Raw genomic sequence first — 24,350 nt, 5'->3', positions numbered from 1 at the left:
ACTGTTTGCACTTGCACTGAATACATTGCATTTACTTCTGAAATTCTACATAACGTATCTGTGCATGTGTACTGTGTGTGCAGTATCGAGTTTTGAAAAGTACACAAATTAAAGAGCATTCACTCGATTCAATGCATATTGTTTCAAGAAATAATACTTATTAACAGAGCTGTGAAAGCTCTAACTCAGTAAGTATATTTACATATACGGATGCGGTTACATGCTCGCGAGATGCTCGTTTCTTTCTTCATCTTTTCCTACCGTAAATTGTCTAAAGTGCAACTCCTCATTTTAAAGTAGGTCTACATTGCATTTTTAAGTGAAGAAGAAATTGCTTTTTTCGCAGATTCAGGAATTGTCTTCTGAAGTATTTCCAGAGGGTCAGGAATTGAAAAAGCTTCATAAAAAAATATTCAATCATTTTCTTAACACGATATCTACACATTGTACGTACATGTGCGTGACATGGGAACTATCAGGTCATAAAAAGCCTAAGTGTCCTTTATTTAAAAATGAGAGGTTAATATTTCAATAGATTGTGGGTCTTGTGTCCAATTTTAAGGAAGTTTAAATACAAATTTTGAGGTGAACTTAAACATGAAAATCAAACTTGCTCAATTTTCCCTGTACGTGTGGTAGATATATACATGTTGTATCCACTTTATAAGGCACTTAAAAAAGAAGTTGGAACGTGAATTGTGAAGAAACTAAAACATAGGCTAAATTTGTAAATTTTCCTAATGTATTTTCAAGGGACAATATCGGAACACTTCATTTTAATCTATATTTGTAAGGAAATAATGTACATGTACCTTTTTTTGAGACGAACAAAAAAGCAAAGAAATATTGAAAGCGGGGTCTTCAAACTCCTTTCCTTACATATTTCATGTTATATCATTTCCCCCGAGGTACGTATATTATTGAATGCCTATATCAAAATTACATGCAACAGTAGTGCCTGTCAGATCCTGCAATTGCAACTGTCAAAATTCCAGCATCGACGCTAACACCTCTCACATTGGATTGCGAGACCATGCACATCCGCACCATGGCTCATTAATTATTAGTACCCAGCTTCATACTTTTGCTCATTTCGTCCGAAGGCCAAACCGGTATAGGATTTGTTAGTTCCTCTCGCTCGGTTTGCTCCGCTGGGGGATTCTTTTTTCATTTTAGCGTCGGGGTTCTGTCAACGCTTCGCGTGGCAGTTTCAAGTTCAGTGCTCCTACATAAGTGTAGGCTTCATGTCAAAAAAAAAAATGCTCAGGTATTAATTTCGATAAAGACATTTTTCGGAGAGATCCGCAGTTATATGAGCTGTGTACGCGTGAGTCCGTAGTCACGATTTTTGTGGTAGGATTTGAAAATGACAGTGTTAGTTACCAGTAATCCATATGGTTTATGTGCAATGTTACAGAATACAGACTATAATTCCGTGAAAGCTAGGAGATTTGTACATTGTTTTTTTTTATTCTGTGCACTGTCTGAAGTGTGGAGTGATACATGTACTTTCAATAAAAACAACATTATTTTAAGGTACAAATTTACTGACTCTTACAATTGTGTTATTGCAGATCACGTTCCTGGGCACTGAGTGGCTGATGTATTAATGTATAATTACACTTTGCGAGCAGAGGCATTCAGAAAGTAAGTCTTTGACAGGTATTTAAGATTCATTTTCTTTTCTTTAACCCTAACCACCCTGAATCCATCAAAATCCATACCCCTGTTTTGGAGTATTTCGGCGGATTGAGGAGACCTCCACATTGAACACAGGGGGATTTTGATGGATTCAGGATTGTAAGCCTAGCGGTACCGCAGGACTTTGATGGATTCAGGATACCTCCATACTAAGCAGTCACCAACACCAAAATTTGTGTGCATTATACAATAGGTGGATTTTGGTAGATTCAGGATACTTTCTAGTAAAAATGCTCAGGGGGTTAGGGTTATATTAAATAAGTGTGAGATTTGAACCTTCACCATGAGGCTGAAGAGCTCAGTTGGTAGAGCACTCCCACTGTAATCCAGAGATGGGGGGTTCAAGTCCCACTGCAGTCAGATTTTATTCTTCATTCTGGAATGATCGTTTGCCTCTAAGTTTGCTTTTGGTCACTTGAAAGAATTTTCAGTACGAACATTTTGAAATGGTGGACTCTGACATTCCTTGCAACAATTTGACGGTGGAATTATCCTACAACAAGATTGGAATTTGTCAGACAGGAATTATCCTACAACAAGATTGGAATTTGTCAGACAGGAATTATCCTACAACAAGATTGGAATTTGTCAGACAGGTTTTTCTTGTGACAAGGGCCCTATTTCGTGGTGCTTCTTAACAGTTTGCAGAATTACTTGTGTACTATAGCAGAAAATTTTGCTAACCTAAAAGCACTATTTCATGGCGTGGTTGTGCTCGTGGTTTCACACGCACGGAGAGTATTATTATTATTATTCATTTGCCATCACGACAACAGACTAACACATTACAAAACGTGATGACTGAAACTATAAAAGTGAACCTAATCACTATTGCCCAAAGGCATTTCAGTCCCAAGACAATATAAAACATTAACAAATGCATTTATTCATTCAAAAGAACATTAAACATACGAACATTAAAAAATAGAGAAACATATGTACCTAAGAACATATCTCTAACGGAAAGCTTGACAACCTGAGCTCAACATCAAACAGTACATTATACCATTTGTGAATTAAATTTGTCCATGTTGACTCCACAGAAGGTGATAGCGCCCCCACTCTGCACAAAAAATATGATAATTAAATTGGCCTCTCAGTCACGTACCGGACTTCAGTCTCGGAGGGCACATTAGACAACACTTCAGGTATGTACATTTGAACATTCTCATGTTGTTTATAATTATCAATGTTCCCGTGGTAGCTGTTCCACGCGTCATTAGCTCTGATCACAAAACAGATAACAACATTCGGGAGCCGTCAGAAATAATTGTCAAATGGACATCATGGTTTTACGCGAGCCTCCCCTTATCAGGATTGTCGTCATTCCGTGCCCAGGCCATATTGGATTTCCAGCTCATGTCACTGACCCAAATCGGCACATACATGTACAAGGCATGGCTCAATTACTTCAACGGTCCGGTGCGCTGTTCATATGTGGCTTTCATTATCCGATACGGTACATTCCGAGTAAAGTAATATCACAAGAATGCACAGCATTCCTTTTCTTGCTTACTATACACACTATTATTCAAACTATAGGATTCTTTTTTTTTTATTACAGTGTAACATGTACCGGTATGTTAGTGTATGTACATTTTGTGAACTTAAGCTTGTATCAATTTCATGATTTCAAAGTTCAGCAGTAAACTGCAGACTTTTCATTTTAATGTCCTTTTCAAATTCATGCCATTGTAGTAAAAAAAATAGATCTGCATAATTTGTATACAAACACAACAAAGTAATGTATTAAAGGGAATATATACAACATTTGCTTTAAATATGTTGTAATTTTCAGAAATGGATGGATTTGGGGGTTAGTATTTTATAGCAAATATTGTTACACTGACCTGTTTAAAGTGTTGTGTTCATAGATGCTGGAAAAAACAAGGAAATATTCTTGTTGTCTGGTTCCCTAACCCTAATTTAGATGAAAAGGGGCAATTTATAGACCTCGGAGAATTGTTGGGTCAGGGAGCCAGACTAGCTGGCTTGCAACCGTTCACGGATGTGTAACCGTTAGCAAATAAAATGTGGACTAACTAAATATGGTGAATTGGGGGCAGTATTAGTAAAAAGTCAGTTTTTTTCCACTGATTGTCAGCCAACCAATCGTTGGAAATGGACACAAAAAGTCCACATTTCTTAAAAAATTACAGCACACCAGGTGCCATGATTTCACAGGATGCTTGAGACTTTTATTCCCTTACAGTCAAGTAGTAAGGCATTTCATAATAATTTGGTATTTTGTTCATATTTGCAAATGTTGTATATTGCCTTTAAGTCAACTGGAATTTCGAAACAAATCTGGCAGACCTAATCCAGCAGTGTGCTTGCATATTAAAGCAATCACTTTGACATAAGTACGTGTATACATGCACCGCTACAATGTACGTGTGCGTACTGCCTTTATTTTTATGGATATATTAATTAGATAATTGAAATGAGGATTTTGCTTTGTACTTTGTCTTCATCATCATTAATTCCTGGATAAACACTTGTGATGTTGTTAATTTATTCCACCCATTGGATCATTGTTTATCAATCAAATTTTATGAGGTCACTAAAAAGCTAAATGGAATAGGGAAAAAAGCAGAAGCTATGAAAGGTAAAAACAGTCGATTGTGCATTGCATTGGCAATCATTATACAGAAATCGAGGATGATGTGCAATGTAGGTTGAAGTGCTCATGAATTTAAACAAATGTTATGCGATCAAACTTTCATTTGAAGATTCCTGCCAAATGAGGGCCACTTCATCACATCTCTTTGTGTTCCATAATTTTTGAACTAAAGATGGTACCAGCATTCGATTTTCACAGCAGTAATGCTGAGATTGTGCTCTTTTCAAATCTGTAATAAAAAAAAAAGACCAGTGTCAACAAACAATTCATTTACCGGTAGCTTGATCGCATCACAAAAATGAGGCCTCCTGGCAAAATGAGACAGAACTGGGCAGAGGTCGAAATGAGAATTTGTGGGTATTAGGAAAGAGAATGACATTTCTCCTTACAATACTATTTGTTGCACTTCAATCGGACATTCCGTTGACAAGTTGTGACAGGGTAAAATTGGCCTTTATCCACATGTCAAAAAAAGTAAAATACTAAGAAAATGGCCTTTCAAGTTTGGAGTTTTTGTAGTTGTAAAATTAAAAGATGCCAATTGTTTTTCCCTAAAAAACAATTTTATTTCACAGTTATATACTATTTCTCATGTGAAAAAGATATCAAAGATGACAAATCTGCAAATCGTAAAAAAATAACCCCCAATTTTTTTTTTTTTGGGGGGGGGGCATTTTTCTCATGTGAAAAAGATATCAAAGATGACAAATCTGCAAATCGAAAAAAAATAACCCCCAGTTTATTTTATTTTTTTTGGGGGGGGGCATTTTTCTCTACTATGACCTGTGCCCAATTCCGTCTCATTTTGGCAAAACACTGCACTAATGGGAGGATAAAATTGACAAGAGCGATCTACCTTATTTGGCACAATGTTGTTCTTTTATTACTATACCCACTGCTAAAATTCAATCACATGTTGCGTCCTGTCTTAAAGGCCCCCAGGCTTTATGAATCATAATGAAGTTTGCATAAATTATAAGGCAGCCCGATAATCAAAGTGTTTTGCAGGCATCTGGTTGTGAGTGTACATAGGAAAGATCTGGAAGCAATCGTGGTGTGTGTTTTTTGCGGTGCCCTTGCTCACTTAGCCAATTGCAGTCTTAAAGACTTGTCAGCACAGCAGAGCTCGAAATTAAAAGCCTCATCGCCGCTGCACGGCACGGGCGTTTTTTAAAAGCAAATCCACAAAGCTGTGAATTAATCAGTTCCATAGCCGGTCGCCGGGGCGCCTGCGGGGGGGTTGTGTGGAGACTCAGCGGACCTGAAAAAAAAATTGCTCGGACAATCATTTTGGCAGCTTTGACTGCGAAAACCTTGTGGTCGGGCTATCTGTCTTGGCTGAAACGGTGAATTGTGTTTTTGTACGCGTGTGGCGGGGATTTTAATGACTGTGTACATATGTAGGTGAGTATAAGATCACTGTTAGGTGACAAGTTGGCAATGTGTATGTTGTGTGGGTTTGTGTTTGTATAAATTGGTTTCATATTGTTTTGACATTTCATCTTCAAGTTTATTTGCAGCAGTACATGTACGTGTGTACACTGATATTTTCATATTAAAATGATTTAGCCTACGCATTTGAAATTTAAATTGATCGGAAATTTAATGCCAAACGTGGATGCAGTTGTTTGCTCAGTAGGCCTATGACAGTTGATGTAAAACATTTGTTTGTTTGTTTATATTTTGTAAAATTGTAAAAAGCAGTCACAATGCAGAATCCGTAAAGTAATGAGTGTGCAGTCATAATGCTTTGCTGGATAGTCTTCCAATGGGGTATATTTTTACTATGGCTATGGGTATCTACTCTATAGTGTGTTACTAAGAAAACAAAAGCTGTAGCCTCTGTAATTATGCATTGGCTTTATGCAGAACTACCCCCTCTATTGGTATAAATGGGTGAATCTCTTTTAGGTGAGGATACTCTTCCTGTTATTCTCACAACTGCAGTAAGTCTTAAATGCCCTGACCTTCCCTATGGATTCTTATAAGCTCCCTGCGCAAACAAGAGAGGGCGCTTTTCTACCACTTTCGAGAGCCCAGTGGATAGGAGACACTACGTACTTGTACTTGTTTGCTCGCGTATAATGTGAAGCATATTGCGAATGTGAGGGCATGTTGGTGTGATGTCATACCGGGAAGACACTGTTCAAAAAGGGGTTTTCTGCTCAAATCGTGAATCCAAAATTCGCTCATTGAAAAACATTTGTGAGATATCTTTGCTCATTGGCCTACTGTCATGTACTGAAACAACAACAAATCACATAAAGAAAACAAAATTTGCGACAGCAAAATATCCAAAATTCTGGCAAATTTTAGTGCAGAAAAAGCAACGTTGAGGTTTCTGTCTGAAATGACGTCACACTTTTGCTCATGGAGATATGCAAATTTGCATTAGGATAAAAACCAAAAAGGCACCGGAATGCCCTCAAAAATGGCAAAATAAAATTGATAATTAAAGTTAAATTGGACATTAAAGGTGCGTTTTCTAGGATTGCATTAAGAAAATTACATTACATTGCCCTTTAATCATTATTAGCAATTCATCAGCACATTCAAAGCCAACGTCCGACGGAATCCATTAGTAAATGGTGCAATTTGCCAGAAGGAAATTTAATTAAGCATGAGCAATTAAATGTTGCCACTGTGACATTTATGTTCCACTTGCAATTTTCTTTGAAGATGAGAATGTACGTAAAAAGGCATACATGTACCGTTACAAATCACTAGTGTTCATTTTGGTGTGTATGTTTGTTTACAGGTTTACATCTGTTGCATTGTATAGTGTTGCTAAATATGCAGTTAGTTTGGCATAGCCAAATTTAAAGATTTTTATTGTCCATGAAATCAATCAGTTGGAAAATCCCGCTGCCAAAATGCACTTTTTTGATGGAAACAGGTGGAATTGTTATGTGGTAGAAACATCTGCTTTTCAGTCTGATCACGTGGTACGCATTCGTGGAGTTGGGTTCGCATGCACTTTTGAATCAAAAAGTAAGTTAAAGTAATTTAGGCATACATGTGCAGCTAATGATAAATGTATTATTTAATTTGTCCTGAACCATGCAAAATTTAATTAGAAAACTTCAAAAGGCTCGGTTTTGGCAACATCACGCTAGTGTAACCAATCTCTTGACGTTGACAAAATGGTATTGTCGTTTGTTGAATTAGACTCAATTTGACATGCTCGAAATCGCAAAAGACCGCAGACTTTCCGCTCGAGAGCATTTGACATAGTAATTTGTCACAAGGGGTGGTTGGTTTGGGCTGGATGTTTTGCCTGTTTGGTAAATGCCGGTGCGTGCAGACAGATTGGAAACACAGCTGAAACACACTGGGCACATCTCATCCACTGAACTGCCTGGCTGGGCTCTTGTGACATTTGTCTTAAGCTGACTTGAAATTAAGCTAGGGATTTACAGTGGGATAACAGGCAACATCCCTACAGAAACTTGGTGGACCTTCAGAAACTGCCAGGACTTTTTAAACAGAGATTGTCTAAACTCAATTATTCTAATTAGCTTGAAGCTATGATGTTAATTGTGCATGTAATTGAAAGATTACTGTACATGTTAAAGTTAAAGTACTAATTTGCAGGTTCAGGCCTACGCAGTTCTCATGTAATGTGATTTTGTTAATGCAAGTCTTGAAAATGCACCTTTTCTTTGGTGACTCATTTTTGTTTCAGTACGTGACAGTAAGCCAGTGAGCAAAGTTTTCTCACAAACGTTTTTCAACGAGCAATTTTTGGGTTCACAATTTGAACAGAAAACCCCTTAACTGAAGAGTGTCTGAAGTCCTGAAATAACATCACAGCAACAGTGCTTTCATTTGTCAGAAAAAGCATGGAGAAGTTTAAAAGCTTTAAAAAGAAAATGCGCTTTTCAATAAAATTAACCAAAAGAGGGGTGTCAAAAAGTTTCCATACATTTCAGAGGAGTAGAACTACATTTTGTATGTTCCCAAGTAAAATTCATGTCATAAAACCAAAAGAAATGTGGCAGTCCAACAACATTTTTATTCTGAGGAAACTAGGCCTAAATCTTGTTTTTGTGAAAACCATTACCATGAGATGATAGAGTGTTTCTTTACCCTTGACAGGATTGTTGCTCTCTGTGATTTAGACCTTTTGTTTAAATGTTACGGCAAGACAGACTTGTCAAAATATGTTTGGGCAACTTTCTCCACCTTTTTGGTATATGAATGCCTTTCATTAGATACCAAGAGGCCCAACTTGGAATTCAAGTCATTTCATTTAATTAGCTGTATCTCCGGAATAGGGGTCCAAACAAGATGGGATGAAGACCATTGTGTGGAGTACATGTATTTACTACACCTTCAGACTCTATAGATAGGTTTGGCAAAAAGAAAGTGCTAATTTTAATATTCATGGATTGACTTTACTGCTTTTTTTTAAGACAACCTGTATGTACATGTATACATGTACATGTACATGTACATATCTCAACTTCATTGTTTCCGTCCTTGTAACCATGACAAAAATGATAATGAATCGAGATTGATACATCCGATTGCCAGGTGTTATATTCGTTTTTATTAGAATTACGTACACGCACACATATGCCCAAAATGGATTAAAACATTGAATGGCAGAGGTTAATAAGATTTCTCAATTGGCTTTTTTGTGAAGAGCAAATTGAATTGACCATTATGATAGAGATCTCCTTCCCTATTGATGAGCAATTTCTCAGCTTGTGGAGTTGTGATCGTAAAATATTGGTCGTCATCAAAACAACAGATGACAGATAAGACAAGACTACTCAGTTGTTGTTTTTTAATTGATAATGAACATCATTGCACCTGTTCAAGTGATGGCAGCTGCAAAAGGTTCTCTGAAGATAACAGTGATACAAGATGTGGCTCGGAAATCACTTTGAAAAAAGTATCAAGACTTCAGAACCGAAGTCAATTTGTGTTAGAGTAAAAGTGGGTCTTCAAATTTTAAGTTGAAAAGGGTTTTTACATGTAGATATGCTGTCTGAAATTACAGTTTATTAGTTGCATCTTTCATTTTGTCAATGTATATCTAAAAAAACAAAAAAAGATTCACAATTTATTTTTAATTTGAGATACTTTGGCAGTCAATGGAAATCAATTGAGGGAAAAAAAACGATCAGTTTCCTGTGATATCTAGATTTGTAAATAAAGTAAAGCATGAGGCAAAATCTTCACTGATCATTTTGTCTTATGATTTTCAATATGGTGGCCATGAAAGAATCAAAACTTATTTGTATCAAAGTTCGGAGATATTTTGCCAGTCAATGCTAGTCAGAAGAAAAAAACATTCAGTTTCCTTAAAAGTCAGGGAATTTCCTTCACTGCGAAACTCTTTCCAGTCGTTGGTTTTTGTGAATCCCCCTTATTGTGGCCTCAACACAGTGCGTGCGACATTCTGCACGCCACATGTGTGTGTTAATCCTGACGAATGACTGCGTGTCATGACATGGCTTTGGGCTTTAGAGTGCATGTAACCGTTGAAGCAGTTTAAGTCAAGAAATATTCCTTCAGTGATGCGATGAGATCTATATGTTCATGTACCGGTACCGTATGTACATGTAGGTGATCAGGTAGGGAGGGCAGACCAATACTTTAGTATTACTTGGATACTTGATTTATGCTATTTTTTTGTTGAAAAAGTAAGTGCATGCTGTAATTGTACTTTGTGGACACAATTTTGTTTGTTTATTTATTTATTTTATTCAATTCAGATTTCCTTTTTTGTCAGATTTGATACAAAACAGTGACAGCATGTCTACCACCCTCTTTTTGTTGCATCCGATTTGCCGTGCTTGGGCTTTACACGCATGGGCGTCGCCAGGATTTTTTTCTACGGGGGGGGGGGGGGGGGGGGGGGGGGCAAAGCACATTTTTTTTCCCTAAAAAATCTCTGTATTTTTTCCAGCATATTTTCACTTTATAATTTTTTCAAGGGTGGGCAAGGGGACATTTGCCCACACCACCGATTAAGTTAACAGCAATATGGCTTCGCACCTCTTTTTTTTTTCCCTCCTATTTTTTTTTTTGGGGGGGCCTATTCCAGGGGGGAGGGAAAGCGCCCCCTTGACCGCCCTTGCGACGGCCATGTTTACACGCACTACGGTAGGTACTATCACATTAGGCGTCGTACTCTTACAGTAGATCAGTTCACACAATCATCAGTCAGGTGTAACAGCGGAAGATTTTGTCGCTGGCTCAGAATTCTTCAAAATCTCTCAAGGATTGAGATGTATACGTGTATGTACTTTCGTCAAGGATGTCATTTATATAAATTTTTTTGGCAGCATGGGTGTTCTTTTTCATGATGGCAATTTTGTAAGATTTCTCAAGCATGCGAAAATTTCTCAAAAGTTAGTTGTTTTGGTAAAGTGTGAACGGGGCTTTTTACTACAGATCTTTATATCACCCTTGTCATCCAAAGTTGACTAGATACATCATGTACTGGTACATGTACAGTACATGTTCAATTAGGGATGTGCGTCAGAACCAGCTACCCCAGTACCAAACCGCTGATGTCAGGAACTGGGTCTAGATTATGGAATCGAGTACCCGTAACCAACTTTACATTACTCGGTAACTTCTCAGACAATGAAAAAGAAAGTTTTTGATTGTCATTTGTAGAGAATTTGCAAAATGAAAACCAGGCTACAAATTGGAAAAACAAAACAGAATCATGTTTGTGACGATTGCGAAAATGCAATTTATACCGTAAAGCTACGTGTATTGAGCTCACTGTACACACTTGTATCTTGCTGTATTGACGCAATGATGTGGTGGTACCGTATTATCTTGCGGATCTTTACAAACAATCCGTGCAGCAACTTCAAAGATTTAAATTTTGGGGTTGGGTTTCTTTAGCGGCTACCCGGTTACTTGTGTTTTTTTCAATCGGGTACCCGATTCCGTACTACCAGTAAATGCACAGCCCTAAGTACCGTACTTGTCAGGGTCAATTTACAATTTGCGTGCAAAACTACTCAGCCATTTAAAAAATGGATATGAATCTTGTAGGGAGCAATAACAGTTTCCATTTGAGGTACATGTACATTTACCGGTACATGTTTGAATGGAATGGTCTGCAGGCAGACCAGTGCACATCAATAAATCTTTATACCTGTACGTACACGTATTGACATGTCTTCACAGCAGACTGCTTTCATTTTTTAAATCCTCAGAGAATTCACATGTTTATGTACAGATTCACGAGGACAGATTGCACGCGACACATTACAAGGTATACCCGCTGAATTGCTGGGTGCGTGTGCGTCAGAAGCTTGACTTGAGGGGCCTTTAATTTTGTCGGAATCATCCATCTGTGAATTCAGCATACGGTGAAGGTCTGTCGGATTGGGGCAATTGTCGTTCGTCAAGACCCAATAATCTGCTGGCCTTAATAGGGGAAACACATATTTGCTGCACGAGTGCACGGCTGTATGAGTGTATACGCAAGCACCGATTCAGAAATAATGTGCATCTAATTAGTATTATCTTCAAGTACACTCGATCCTGATTGGTCGATCCATGGCAACAAGCCGTGCTACATATAACCATGTAGCACAGCCTCGGTCCATACTGCGTTTTTTTAAGATGCGAGCGCCATTCCGTACAACACGCACGTGCAATAGGATAACCGCTGAAAAGTTTGTGTACCTGTACAGCATGTGTGTTCCATCTTTACTGTGCGTCAAGTTTGCTTGAAGATAAATTCGTTATCACGCTCGCGTTCGTGGAACACGGAAAATGTAGTGCGTCTGTGTCCCACTTACCACGAGGTCGAAGGCCGATTGGTATGTGGGACGCAGACGCACTACATTTTCCATGTTCCACTTCCGCTAGTGGGATAACCAATTTATTTTCAAGCAAACTTGATGCAAAGTAAAGATGGAGCATGCACGCTGTATACGCACTTTTTCAATTGTTAACCTATGGAGTACCAAAGTGAATACGTCACGCGCACAAAATGTGTGTAAAAGACATTGGCGCGTGATTCAGCCCGAGAACCAACACGCGCGCGTACTCCATTCGTTTGCACTACACTTTCTGGTTTCTAACTGACGTCACACTTCGGTACTCCATTACACGTGCCTGCAGTGGGAAAGGCGCGCACATCTTGGAATAGCGCAATACGTAGAGTGTGATAGGACCGTGGTACATGTACATGTACATGTATACGGGATGATACCATGTGCTCTTGTCATGGTTCGACCAATCAGGATCGAGGATTCAAGATTGCTTGAAGATAAATATTCGTTTCCGGAATTTGGGTTTTATATACAGCACCTTGAAGATGGATTTCAGAAGTTTATTTAAAATGCTGCTTTTTGAAGAAGAAAAAAATGAGCTTGAAGTTGGTAAAATTTTGTATGTGCATTGCTCCTTTGATCGGCTTTCTTTTATCAGTGCTTGACAAGGAAGTTTTTAAAATTATTTTTTTGCTGATTGCTTCGGAATATTCTTAACTAGCATGAAAGCCTTGAAAAGAAATCATAAAAAAGTGTAGAATTAGTTTTCTTGTTTCATAAAGAATTGTGTGAAGTACGTGTAGATATTCTAAAATAATTTGCAAAAATGAATCAATATCATGAATATTGATTCATTTTTGCAAATTATTATGGAGAGTAACTACTGTAGTTGGTCAAAATTCTTTGCAAATATTTTCCACACTCCGAATTGATATATCACTGACACGTAAACATAAAGCTCATTTATCCAAACTACCGGTGGCTAAGTAATAGCATCTCCCTATAGAATTTAATGGATACTCCAAATTGCTAACCCTTTCCGCCATGTGATCTGAACCGGCAAATTGTCCTCCCCGTTGGGGCACCATAGACTTCATCACCGTCAGCATCACTTATGGGGAACTCAACGGGGCACCGGCCGCCCGGTGCAGGGAACCGGCCAACAGGTTATTAATGAAGCTAATTTTCCGCATAAGGCCATTAATCTTCATTACCATTATTTATTACATTTTGTTGCGGGTGCGTTCCTTTTGTGTTGAATTGTGTGCACGCGTATATAAAAGACTTGCGGTTGTTTGAGCCTGCCAACATTATTGGATTTTGGAGGAGATACGTATTAGATTAAAGGGTATCGCATTAGCTAGGGGTATCACTTTAAAACGAAAAGGAAAACAAAAACCACAATAAAATTTAAACAACCGAAACCGTCTATGCCCTTCTTTCCCCCCTTGCCTGTTCCCCCACCCTCTTGTCTACCCCCACCCCCTCCACCACTAGATGAACTTTTATCAAAGAATATTATAGCAGTTTCTTTTTGTGGGTGCACCCTTAAAACAATTTTCTTAATGCCTTCTCCACTATGCACCAGCACACTAACAAGCCAAAGGTAACAGGATTACTGAGCCTGCCTTCACAGACATGTTAATCTGGCGAACAAGATGGGGCAGCTGAATGCAACCTGACTATCTCACTTAGCTATAGAGTCAGAGAACGGCCAGTGCGTGATTGTCCTTATGACCTCTTACTTGAGGTCAAGTAATCTAAATATTAGCTGATGCAGGAATAGGCACTGAAATCTGCATGCATACATGGAAGTCTGAGAACTAGGCCAATCAGACCATGTAATGCCTCACTGAGATATTGAGTCAGAGAACGGCCAGTTTGAGATTGTCCGTACGACCTCTTACACAAGGTCAGGTAATCTAAATATCTACATGTTCACTTCATACTTGAGAAATACAGTTGGCCAATCAGATTACAGGGAAAATGCAGAACAACCAATCAGATTGATCAACCAATCAGGCGTTGCCTGTTCTGATACAGACATACATTGTATGTAGAGGTCAGGTATGTGTCCAGTCTAAGGCAGGCTGAGTTTATAGTAGGTCTGCTCTCTGTAGTCAGTCTAATCCCTGCCTCATCTGTGATGAAGAGCAAAATGTTAATCATGAATGAAGTCTCAGTGCTTTGAATTGAATCTGAATCCACTCTTACCTACAGAAACGAATATTGTGCCAAACAAATATTTTCTGAACCAAGCAAATTTCTGCTTTGAGCAGTTTCATGAAATGTATCCTGAAGAACCCATCCCAAAATTTTGCTCAAAATGAAATGCTGATCAGAAACGATTTCAAAACTTCACGATACAAAAAAATACTGTGACTCAGCCTGCCTCGTGGCAACATGCTTGTCCGTGAGGCTGTGACTTGGATCTCATTACAGTACATCCAGTGTAAACTACATGCACTCAAGTGATGTGATGATGCTCCAAGCAAAAAGGAAGAAGCCGTTTTTTTTTTTCTTCATGCAGGACTTGCTTTGTATCGATTACAAGTGCATTAACATTTTGGTTGCTAGTTGGTAAATACCACTTGATGAGAGGAAATTGCATTAAAAAAGTACCGTAATAAATACAAGAAAGTCATTGTAAGCAATGATTTTATTTTTTTATTTTTTTTTTTTTCAAACTTGTTTCTGTAAAAGTCACCTGTTTTTTCATTCTGCACAGAAAAAGTTAAATGGGATATTTTCAATTCAAATACATCAAGCATTGATGTGTACATGTAAAATTTGTGTACAGGGGGTATGTGTATCTTGCAAGCATGCATTTCAATAAGCTAAAATGTGCAAGTGAGTAGTGTCACGTCCGCCGTCAATTTAGGGAACCACCCCACACTCCCCATAACCAAAGGGAAACTCTGTTGTAGCTATTCTGAGATGATCCGTTGCTCAGCGGAGCCTGCAAGCTCTGTAACAACCTCTGATATGTGAGCATTCAAATGCGACCCCGTGCGTCAGCACGTCAGAGTCGACAATTGTGACGTCATTTCGAGCAGAACTTAGCTGAAGATTGGTCAATTGGCTGCCTTGTTTTTGTAACACAACAACGGATTACCAAAGACCCACTAGAAGGTGCCCGCTGAATGGTCAGAATCTGGAGGTCAAGACGCAGTCTTGTTTTACATAATTAATTGCCGAATCAGCGCCTATATCATAGAGCTTGTTTTGCAAGTGGCTATTCCTTAGCCTTAGATACAGCTAGAATGGAAAAATATTTTGAACCTTTTAACACTCTCTACATACTTTACAGAGTATGTCTCTAGAGGATAGTGTACTGAACTCACTGAAGTATTTCAACAACTTTGAATTTGTCTTGGTTTTCCTTCAAGTTCACAGTTTAGTTCGCAGTGGATTGCCAGCTCAGTTTGTACATAGACACAAAGTGAGCAATAAAACACTATCCAGTCACTGTGTGTTACAACGTGATCCCAATCTGCTGCCGTTAAATCAAACCAAATCCTACAAAAAGCATGTACTTCACACCTACCGTGTATACATGTAAAAAAAAAAAAAAAACGACGGCAAAGTCTAAATCAATGCTACCACAAGTGAGCATTAGCATTGGTTTTTTTTTTTTTACCCAGCCGCACTTTTCCACTCATCCGACTGGAAACCTTAGACTCAGAGTGCAGTCGCCGTGAGCGCTGTCCGCTGAGTATACCTGTATTTAGACATCCAAGGTGATGCGCAGGGTATCGGTTGCTTGTTTGGAAGGGCAAAAAATAACTGAGAGCAACAAGGAAAAGACACTAGAGAGTAAGAAGAAGTCTTGAGGAGTTAATAACAAGATAAAATAAGGAATGCGTTTAGGGATTTTTTGGGAGTGCTCTGCAGGGATGGAAGTCCTCTTTCAAGCACTCGATTTTTGTCTTGTTTGTTTTTTGGGGTTGTTGTTTTTAAGTTCCCCGTGCTCTTCAACAAAATTTTTAAAATCTCACTTTTTTCTGTTTTGGACGTCTGCAACCCTCTGAAAAAGGTTTTTGTTTTGGCGCAAACAGATCCGTTTGCGAGCAGACTGGCTCCCGGTCCATACATTATCGATACTGATTGTGGGGCGGGAACCAGCCTACCCCGAGAGAATGGAATTATTGTCTGGCATGCAGCCAATAGTCGGAAATTGTAAAGTAATAATTGAATAACTAAACATTGGCCAATTTTTTTTCAGCTGATGTCTCATTCAATATAGGGAATAACTTTCATATGGTTTTTTTTTTAATCTTAAGGCAGGCATTATAATTGGCAGAACTATCTGTATTAAATCAGGAGCAAATGGAATTGTAGAAGAAGTAGGGTAGCTCAAACAGGTTGGCCCCAAAAAAGTTTACAGTTTTTAAGACGCAGATTTCTCAAAATTGGGGAGACATGTCAAAATTGATTTGAGATATTCCTCTACTACAAGGTCTTGGTGGTATATGGTGAAAATGGCATTGAAAATAAAGCCTAAATTAAGAAATGACAGCCATTTACATACAAGAAAATGGTCAAAAACCAGTTTGTCCACTCGTGTGTAGATACATATGCGGTCATTGTTATGGCAGTTTTTGTGCACGCAATGATATTGTTTTGATCAAGTTTCATACTTGCATGTGGACCAATTGTTTTTTGACGGTTTCTCTGTAAATGGCCGTCATTTCTTATTAATTTAGGCTTTATTTTCAATGCCATTTTCACCATATGCCACCAAGACCTTGTAGTTTAGACATATCTTAAAACAATTTCAATATGTCTCCCGATTTTGAGAAATCTGCATCTGAAAAAGAGCAAACTTTTTTGGGAGCCACCCTGTACAGCATCAATATGGTCAGTTATGGGGAAAAAGAAAGAAAAGCGCATAGAGCGGTTAAACAAACATGAAATGCAAGATATACTTGGGGTGCATTAAATATGGGTAACAGGCAGAACTGTGGAGTATTAAGTATCATGTAGTTTGGATCCAGTTGGTTTGTTGGCTTTGTGTCGCCCCAGACTCGTTAAAGAAACACCTCTTCAAAAAACATCCGAGACAGGAAAGGCCTCATTACCAGTAAAATCAGACATTAACTGTCATCAGACACCGGCCGCGGGGCACCGGAGCTTGCGAGTTTTTCGCACTCCAAAATTGTTAAAGTCAATACGAAGGGAGGAAAGAAGGAGGACTTTCTGCCCCGAAGTTAGAAGTGCATTACACTGAATTATCAATAAGCACACAGCACCTCAAGTGCGCGAACTTGCTGTGTACCAAAAAAAAAAAAAAAAACGCGGGAGCATTGTGTTTGTTTGCGTCGTTAGGTCAAGAAATTGGAGAATCCCGCGCTTATGCTGAGATGGTTATCGCTAGTCAGCAACTCTCTCGCTCGTCTCTCTCTCGCCGGTCGGCACGCTTTGGCGTGATGACATCCCAGCTTCTTGGCAGCTCCGGGCACAGAGTGCATCGCTTTTCTTTCGTAAATGTCAAATGAAAAGAATTATCAGCATTTTTAATCTTGACCGCTTAGAATTATTTACATTATGTATTTTTTTTTTTTTCTGCGGTGCAACCTGGAATTTCCCGGTTGAGGTCTGGCTACTGTGGAAATGAGTTATCTGTCAACTGACGTTTTTCAAGATAAGGGTAATGAAAAGCGAAATGTCAAGTTTTAGAATTCTCCTTAATCATTCACATGTGTACATGTACCTGTACATGTACGCACATGTGCTCTACATGTACGCACTTCTTTATGTACATGGGTACACGTACCTATAAAGCTGCCATCAAAGTCGTAACGTTGTATGTGCATGTGTCACAAATATACATGTACACGTAATAATTTAAATTATTTTGTCGCAGTACTTTTAATTGACTGAAAGCTCAGCTGAGATGGCAGAGAAAGTCATTGTGTCTGCTATTTTGAGACGGAAATTTCAATTTAATTATCAAATGCAGTACCTGTTAAGCTGTCAAGTGTCATCAAATCGTAACGTTGTATGTGCATGTGTCACAAATATACATGTATGTATATGTAATAATTTAAATTATTTTGTCGCAGTATTTTAAATTGACTGAAAGCTCAGCTGAGATGGCAGAAAAAGTCACTGTGTCTGCTCTTTGGAGACGGAAATTTCAATTTAATTATCAAATGCAGTACCTGTTAAGCTGTCAAGTGTCATCAAATCGTAACGTTGTATGTGCATGTATCACAAATATACATGTACATATGTAATAATTTAAATTATTTTCTCGCAGTATTTTAAATTGACTGAAAGCTCAGCTGAGATGGCAGAGAAAGTCACTGTGTCTGCTCTTTGGAGACGGAAATTTCAATTTAAGTATCAAATGCAGTACCTGTTCAGCTGTCATCAAAGTCGTAACGTTGTACATGTATGTGCATGTGTCACAAATATACATGTGCATGTAATAATTTAAATTATTTTGTCGCAGTATTTTTAATTGACTAAAAGCTCAGCTGAGATGGCAGAGAAAGTCACAGTGTCTGCTATTTGGAGACGGAAATTTCAATTTAAATTTTGAATGCAGAACATGGGTTGGTAAAGGTTCGGAGGGCAGTTATGTATTTTTAAAACCTTAAAAAAAAATTCTGAGTGTATGATTTGATTTACAAAATGATTCAGGTCAACCGCTTTGTTGTGTTTTCCATTTTTTATTTTTGTCGTTTAAGTTAAAAGTGATTTTTATGAATGCAGAAATGGGTTACACGTACACATATTTTAATGTGATAGATCCTACATATCTACATGGCTAGCTTCTCTCAGCTTACGGTATTTCATTTGAAATCACCCGCGGCAGGGAATTTAGGAGCAATTTCGCCCCAAGAATTCATCTGGACAAGTTATTAATAAATGTATTCAAGTGCCAACATTAGAGAAATTACGGCTAGGTAAGGATGCTGTCCCTGTACGTGATTCCTGCCAACCGTTAAAAAAACAAACATGAAGTTTCGGATCTTTTGCAATGTTTAAAGAAATAAATCTTCCTGCCCTGTACCTGTGAGGGGACCGTCCAATTTTAGAATATTGAGAAAATTATATTATTGTTCTTCTTCAAATATTTATAGACATATGTCCAGGAGAGTGTACTTGTAAATCTCAAGTCTCGTTAAAAATAATGAATTGTTGCTTTGTCTCATCCATGTGCGGTTCGTGTTCCAAGTGCTCAAATTTCCCCCCTCATTCTACCTGACTTTACAACTCCTAGCAAGAGTCTTTTCTTTTCCCCTTGACATAATTTGTATCATTACGAGCAAAATGTGAAAAGATTCCTTCTCTCTTCCTGTCTAGCAATTGCATGATTCATCCTTTCTTTGGGACTTACGGAAGCCACCTTGAGTAACCTTGAGTGGCCTTTGTGCCCTGTGGAAGATGAGTTCCATTAAAAAATAATAATAAGATGGACTTTGCATCGGGGAGATGTAAATTTCGAGCTTTGCCTTTCACCGACACATGTTATGAACCCAGTTCACTCAGTGTTGTTAAGGGTTTGAGAGAAAAATTTCACAAGCTTACTTGGGTGGGACTTGAACCCACAACCTCATGCTTACTAGTGCAAAAATCTTATCACTTGACGACAAAGCTTGCCGAGGTCAGCTGGCCGGTTCGAGTCTGATGTAGCAGCGGGTACCGTAACCGAGGGCTTACAAGAAAAAAATCCCAAGCTTACTTCGATATTCTTGATGAGGAGGAAATTCAGTGAAGATTTTTTTAAAACAAGATGAAAATTAGAACCAAAACTCTAAGTTAAAGAAAACATGAAGCAAATTTCAGGCAAGCTAAAACAGAGTTTAAACTAGCGACAGTATTTTGAAAAATTAAGTACAGTTAGTCTTCATCGGCTTTTTTGAAGGTGTACATTGGGTCATTAGTTGACGTCATAGCATTTCTTGAATGGCAGATTCTCCCCCGTTTTGTTCTCATCAATAAGTACTGTTCTAGACAGACATGCCTAGTTGGAATCCCAAATGAACGCAGCCAATTTGTCCGGCAGACGCCCGCGTTTCAGATAATCAGGTCGGGGCGTGACTGGCCATAAACCAGCCCTGCTTTCCCCTCTATCTCACCATTCTGAACATTGATTGCCAACACCCGAAGCGCGTCGCGGCCAAGAATTAAAAAAAAAAAAAAACTCCCAGCGTCTGCGAGTGATATTATTTCCATGTCTTGGACAAGAGACAGAAAAGAAGAGTACGAGAATGATGCCGGCAAATCAATAAACATTTGCAGAGGTAGAATTCAAGGTTTTTCCACCCTTTCCTCCAGATGCCTGTCTCTGGGATACACGCCCCCGCACAGACGACCATTAATCAATTAATGGCAGATAAAGGAGTTACGAAGTAAAGCCAGCCGTATAAAAATTAAAATGAGCAACATGGGTACATTTCTGGAAAGTATCAGTACGTGACTGGACGAGCTTTAAAGCCAGTCAGTGATGTTTATTGAGTCATCCCCAAGATTATTATACATTATTACTGATTAGAGATTGGTAATTTCCAACAGGATAAAAATGCTCAATTTTTTTTTTTTTTTAGTTTCCATTTTTTTTTTGTTCATCTGTTTTGGTAGATGCCATCATACATGTATCAGCACAGTGAAACTCAAATACTGAAAATTCTGCTATTGGGTGGGATTTGCTGTGTACATGTACTTAAGTCTGGGGCTGTGCATAGGAACCGGGTACCCGAGTACCGACTGTTGATGTCAGGAACCGGTTCCAGATTATGGGATCTGGTACCCGTAACCAACTTAACAAACGACTTAGTAACTTCTCAGACAATGTAAGAAGGTTGTGAATGTCATTGTGGGGAATTTTCTCAATTAAAACCAGGCTACATGTAAAACCAATTCAGATTTCATGTTTATGTACATTTTAAGGCACGACAGATGACGTTTGTGAAAGTTGCGGTTTAAACCGCAAAGCTATAAAGCCCTTCAGACAACTTCCAGGATTTGAATTTTGGGGTTTGGTTTCTTTTACTGGTACCCAGGCACCCGTGTTTTACTTCAATAGGCTACCTGGTTCCCAAACTACCCGCAAATGCACACCACTACTCTGCTGTACTCAAGTCTTGTTCCCATTTCATCCCATGTTAACCACAGCACATTGTCATCAATCAGGAAGTGTTTTGTGCACTTTATATGCCTTTTCTAGAAAAACGAAAAAACTCTCATCATTTGCAAAAGGCATTTACCTCACCCCAACAGAAAGATAACTAACATTTCATAGATTCAGAGACAGTCTCTTCCATTCATGCAGAAGAAGACATCAGATATCCTTGTGAGTGTTCGTGCCTTTAGGCTTTGTGGAATCTTTTAGTCATATCCTCAACAGGCCTTCGAATTCATCCGGCTACATCTATTGTTGGCTATTCCCTATGTACAATGTAGTTGTCGAAGACCTAGACAAAAGCTCTAGACGAGAGACTTGGATGCAGCTCTTAACTCGGATCACAAGAGAAAATTCACTAATAACGAAACAGGATTCTTTTTTTCCTGAGCCTGAGGCAATGTGATGGACTTTTTGCCATCTTCCCCAAAGAAGCAAAAAATTATTCATTTGCAGATAGGCAATTCCAGTGTTACGAAGGGAAGTGTTAATGCCCAACACAGAGCCAGTTATCAATGACATCTTATTCATAAATACCTCAGACAGTTTACCCATTCCCTTTGGTCGAGTGCCCGGCACATGACGGGTTTTAAACTGCTGATAAAGACCGGCTTGCTAGTCTTAAAACACTTCTCCAGTGTCACATGAAATTTGGACTCCTATGAAATGTGGTGTCAGTACCATTTTATCGGTTGAACATTCACAATCCTCAGGTAGGCATGCCAGTGAGTGAGAATTTTTATAGTCCTTAATTCACTCTCACCGGCACAGCTGTGTTCTGCGCCACATCACGCAGAACGCGCGACGCACGCGCAAATCTCCATAAGGAGTTGTTTACAACTGACTCGCAAGGGGGCAATACCATAGCATAGCTAGAGGGGTGTTTCGGAAAACATGAAGTAAAATTGTTGACAAAATCTTAGGAAATTTATCATTTTGACTTGTTTCGACTTTTAGACCAAAAAGTTTAGAGTTATTTTTTTTACTGAAATGATATTTATGAATGAGAATAAATATGTGCTTGGCCGATATTAAAATATTAAACTATGTTTAAGACCGGTTGGAGTCTAGACACTGATAATTACCCGAGCCGAAGTTGAGGGTAACTATCAGCATCCCAACTCCAATCGGTCTTAAACATAGTGTTTAGTGTTTATTCCCTGATAACATACATGTACACGTACATGAACATGTAGAGTATACGTAAAGCTAAGTTAATGAATGGCTCATCAATTTTTTTTCTCTGAAATATCAACTTATGTATGTATTTGGCATTTAGAGTCCAGCAGACGAACCATACGCCTGTTTTTTTAAAGCAAATGGGTTGTATTAATTTTTTTTATCTGTGAAATTAGACCCAGTGCCGCTAGTGAGTCATGTGCTAGTTAAGCCGTGATGAATTCCTCCCTGCCTTTATGCACACTCATGTTCGGTCTCATCTTCGCATCTCATTGGAAATTAAATCCCTCTACAAGATGCCGGCTAAGGAATTGGCTAGACTAAAAAAAAAATCTCTCGTGTTGGTCTGGACTCGGGGGAAAATCTGTCATACCGAAATTGTCCTGTCATAATTTCCTGTCTTTTTAACCCTCCTATGCAAACATACATCATGTGCCAAGTTGTCCTTGCAGTGAAAATCAATCAAGTGACTGTTTTCAACATTGAAAATTCCCAGCTTGTACATAAAAAAGCAGGATTGACTGACCGTGACTGTTTATGTAACTGGATACAGCTACCGGTATGCTTTGACTGTGGGTGATTGATAAGCCAGCTGTGCTCACAACTTGCCTGCTTTGTCTGTTCATGTTCTGTTGACTGAGTTTGACTAGTCACAGTGCCTGCTGACATACCGTATGATCTAACTGCTGGTGACTAGCCTGTGTAAAAGTATAGCAGGAGAAGTGGATGGAAATTTTGACTGCCTGTGTCTGTTTAAATAGCAGGAGGGTTAATCGCAAATCAACTATTGCCATATTTTTTTTTTTTAAAGCCCAGTAAAGCTGGTCCCAGAGTGCACACAATTCCATTTATGCATCTGATCTTCCAAATGGGCCAGATTTAGCTAATTTATTGGCGTTAAGGGGTAACCCTATACGATAGCACTGCCCTGCTTTCTCCACTAGTCTACAACAAGTCTACATGTGTTTATGTAAGTCAAAAGTGACAGTCAGTCTTCTGTCAGATAGGTATAAAAGAAGACATGAAGCTTGCACTCTGCAGCAGCTGATTTCACGAAACTTAAGGTAGTGGTAAAAGTCCACCTGCGCCTCAATTTATTGCGCAAGTTCCGCAACATTTCCCGCCACACAACATTTCAGTTATGAAAATTTCACAAAAGTTTCATGGTGCGCAAGTCTGTGACTTGCGCAACAAATTATGGCGGAACTTGCGCAACAAATTATGACATAACTTGCTCAGTCAGTTTAGGTGACGTAAGTTGTGGCGTGTAGCGACTGAAAATGACCTATTTTTAATACCAGCAAATCTTGATCGTCGTGTAGCCTGTTATTGCACAACATATCAAGGTTGATACAAGACACTCACAGCTTTGAGTTGAAGTAAAAGAATTGCTATTTTACTCGTGAGAGACTTTTTAGAGTTGCCACACGATTCCGAAGAAGGCGGACAAAAATATTTTCAGGCGGAGGTGATTCAACAACTGTTTCATCAACGAACAAAATCATACGCAAACAGCCGTCGTAAATGCTTTTATCCTCATCCAAGATGTTTTGATTATTTAAAACATTGCGCAGCTATGCCAAGTTTCGTGAAATCATCCGTGAATTTTTTGCACAGCTGCGCAATAAATTTGTTGCATTTTTTAGTCCCACTCATGGCGTTAGTTACACACTGCTTCATGAAATCCACTGCAGGATCAGCACAAGTCCCTTTAGGTACATGAACAAATGTCAGACTTTAAAAATAAACCCGGAGTAAGTGTGATGATGACTTTGAAATGTACACAACGAACCAACCAGTAGTTTATGTTGCAATCGGTTTTGTATTTGGAAAATGGGAGATACTGCAAACTTTGGGGGGATAATTACGAAACTTGAAACCAAGAGAGGATGCATTAAGAGGCTTTCGGCTCTGAACTAGTGATAAAACCACTCAGGCGTTCTACTTTGTGTAAATA

General features: G+C 38.7%; 1 protein-coding gene across 1 annotated transcript in view; it reads left to right on the top strand.

Moving 5' to 3' along the window:
* Positions 1 to 24,350, top strand: part of LOC119728114 (kinase D-interacting substrate of 220 kDa B-like) — a 129,649-nt gene that overhangs the window by 17,983 nt on the left and 87,316 nt on the right. The window contains exons 2-3 of the mRNA XM_038200188.1: positions 1,575 to 1,662; positions 2,745 to 2,849. The gene's annotated coding sequence lies outside the window, so the exon portion shown is untranslated. The remainder of the gene's footprint in view (positions 1 to 1,574; positions 1,663 to 2,744; positions 2,850 to 24,350) is intronic.

This window comes from Patiria miniata, unplaced genomic scaffold (assembly GCF_015706575.1).
Source record: "Patiria miniata isolate m_02_andy unplaced genomic scaffold, ASM1570657v1 HiC_scaffold_20, whole genome shotgun sequence".
Classification (NCBI taxonomy): Eukaryota; Metazoa; Echinodermata; class Asteroidea; order Valvatida; family Asterinidae; genus Patiria; species Patiria miniata.
Note: the sequence above shows the minus strand (reverse complement) of the source record. Positions and strands in the feature narration are given on the sequence as shown.